Genomic DNA, 2,958 nt, shown 5'->3' with positions numbered 1-2,958 from the left:
TTTTGGTGTACAGTTTTCTTAATTTTAACACATTTGGATAGCTGTCACTGTCACAGGATACACACAGTTACATCACCCCCAAATTTCCCCTGCCATAACTTTGGGGCACACTTCTCTCCACCGTAACCCCTGGCAACCGCTGACGTTCTCCATGATGGGATGATGTTCTCCGCGGATGGAATCAGGCAGAAGACAGCTGGGACTGGTCTCTCTTACTCTGTAACACCTTTGAGATTCATCTGGGAGGTTTTGTGAGTCAAGTTTGTTTCTTTTATGATGCAGTCGTATTCCATGGTGTAGATCAGCACAGTTCACCCATTGAAAGATGTCTGGGTTGTTTTCAGCTGTTACAAATAAAGCCTCTGGCCATATTCGTGTACAGGTTTCCATGTGAACACACATTTCCATTGCTCTGGGATAAATGTCTGGGCAGGATTGCTGTATCTGGCAGTAAGTATACAGTTACCTGCATACGAAACTGAGAAAGCACCTCCCAGAGTGGCCATGTGACTCTGCCTTCCCAGCATCAGCGTCCAAGTGTTCCAGTGGCCTCACACCCTCGTCAACACTTGGTATTGTCAGTATTTCTTCCTTGTTGTTGTTATTTAGTCGCCCAGTCATGCCCAACTCTTTGTGACCTCATGGACTGCAGCCCTCTGTCGATGGAATTCTCTGGGCAAGAATACTGGAGTGGGTGGCCATTTCCTTCTTCCAGGGGTCTTCCCGACCCAGGGATCCAACATGAGTCTTCTGCATTGGCAGGTAGATTCTTTACCCCTGAGCCACCAGGGAAACCCATTTCTTCTTTAGTTTTCTGTTATTATTTCCTCAAAATATTTTTTTCAGCCCACAGTCTTTCTCCTTTCTTCAGGGACTTTCAGCAGCACAAATCCAGCCCCTCTGTCACGACCCCATGGGTCCCTGAGACTGTTCATTCTTTAACATCTCTGACTATTTCTTAGACATTTCATGTCTAAGACAAATGGTCTTAGACCAATTTCTACTGATCTGTCAAGTTCAATGATTCTTTCCTCTGTCATCTCCATTCTGTTAGCGAAACCACCCAGTAAGTTTTGTTTTGCCTCATTTATTGAGTTTTTCAGTTCCAAAATTTCAGTTTGCTTCTTTGTATCTTTCTATTTCTTTGCTGAGTCATTCTGTTAATATTTTGTCAAGGCTGTTTGTAGTTTCTGGTTCAAAGCTGGTTTAGAGTCCCAGTCAGATAGTTCAAATTATCTGTGGCATCCCACTGTTTGTGTCTGTTGTCTTTTCTTCTGTGGGTTGAGATTTTACATTCTGTTGGCACCAGGCGACTTCAGCTTCTATCCTTGACATCCGAGTATTACGGGTCTCCCCCAGCCCATGGAGAATGCTGGTCTCCCACGGGCTCTGCTTCAGGCGTTCAGTGATATCCAGTGTTTGCTGTTCTACTCAGGTTTGTCCCCGTGTGCATGCCTCGTGCTTAGTCTGAGACCTGGGTGGAGGTCTGCTGGTCAGATCAGTTTTCCAGTCATTTCGTATGTTAATTAGGGTCAGCTCCACGCACACTCGGGCTAGTGGCAAGAGCTGGAGTTAAAGACTTCAAAGCTTCTAGTGTCATTTCCCTAAATGTCTTCCTCTCCATTATTTTCCTGGTACTTTCCACTTACCTGAAGGTTCCTTTTTCCTCCACCAGAAACCATCCATTTCTGCATTTGTGACGCATTTGGGGCCAAATGGCAATCGGTCATAGAGGAAGAAAGCTGCTAATGAGTGAGTTCAGCAAGGTTCCAGCCCCCAAAATCAACATACAGAATCCAACCACATTTCCATGGGTTAGCAATGAACAAGCCAAAGAGGAAATTGAGAAAACAATTTCATTTACAATAGCATTGAACAAAAGTGAAATGGATAGGAGTAAGTTTAACAAAAGGAGGCAAGACTTGTACACGTAAATCTCATAGCATTTCTGAGAGAGATTAAAGAGGTCTAGATAAGCAGGGAGACATTTAGTGTTCATGAGGGTGGTTGTTCAGTCACAAAGTCGTGTCTGACTCTTTCCGACCTCATGAACTGCAGTACGCCAGCCTTCCCTGTCCTTCACTGTCTCCCAGAGTTTGTGGGGGAAGACTCAATATTGATAAGATGCCAATACTCTCCAAATGGATTAACAGATTGAATGCAATCCCTGGGCTTCCCAGATGGCACTAGTGGTAAAGAATCTGTCTGCCAATGCAGGAGATGTGGGTTTGATCCCTGGGTTGGGAAGATCCCCTGGAGGAGGGCATGACAACCCACTCCAGTATTCTTGCCTGGGAAACCCATGGACAGAGACATGGACTGGTGGGCTACAGTCCACGGGGTCACAAAAGAGTCGGACAGGACTGAGCGACTGAGCACGTATACATGCGATCCCTATCAAAATGCAAGCAGGTTTAAGGGGGCCAGGAATCAGTAATCCGACCATAGAATGTATATGGAAATGTAAAGGACACAAAATAGCCAAAACAATTTTTTAAAGGAACAAGGTTGGAGAACTTACAGTTTCCAATTGTAAAACATAATAAAGCTACAGCAGTAAATACAGCATGTTCTGGGGGTAAAGATTGACACACAGTTCTATGGAACAGGATTGAAAGTCCAGAAATAAGCCTGCAGATTCATGATCAAATGATTTGTGGCAAAGGTTCCACAGTTTTCAGTGGGGAAAGGATAGTTTTTCAATAAATGGTGCCATGACAAGTGGATATTCACACATTGACAGAGGAGTTTGGACCCTTACCTCACACCATACACAAAAATTAACTTGAAATGAACCATAAACCTAAATGAGAGAGCTAAAGCTATAAAACCTTTAAAAAGTCAGAGAAAATCTCTGTGCCCCTGAGTTATGCATAGTGTTCCGGTATAGCACTAAAGACGGAATCCAGGGGAAAGGAGATCGGGCTTGGTCAACAGTAAGTGTTCTGTGCCTCAAAC

At 44.3% G+C, this 2,958-nt stretch overlaps 1 long non-coding RNA gene across 1 annotated transcript; it reads left to right on the top strand.

The window, feature by feature from the left end:
* Window positions 1-678: 678 nt before the first annotated feature.
* LOC139030587 (uncharacterized) lies at window positions 679-2,565 on the top strand. Its single transcript, XR_011482979.1, has 2 exons — window positions 679-762; window positions 1,676-2,565. It is a non-coding gene; the product is annotated as an uncharacterized lncRNA (long non-coding RNA).
* Window positions 2,566-2,958: the final 393 nt, after the last annotated feature.

The sequence above is a fragment of the Odocoileus virginianus genome, chromosome 23 (genome assembly GCF_023699985.2).
Source record: "Odocoileus virginianus isolate 20LAN1187 ecotype Illinois chromosome 23, Ovbor_1.2, whole genome shotgun sequence".
NCBI classification, from domain to species: Eukaryota; Metazoa; Chordata; class Mammalia; order Artiodactyla; family Cervidae; genus Odocoileus; species Odocoileus virginianus.
Note: the sequence above shows the minus strand (reverse complement) of the source record. Positions and strands in the feature narration are given on the sequence as shown.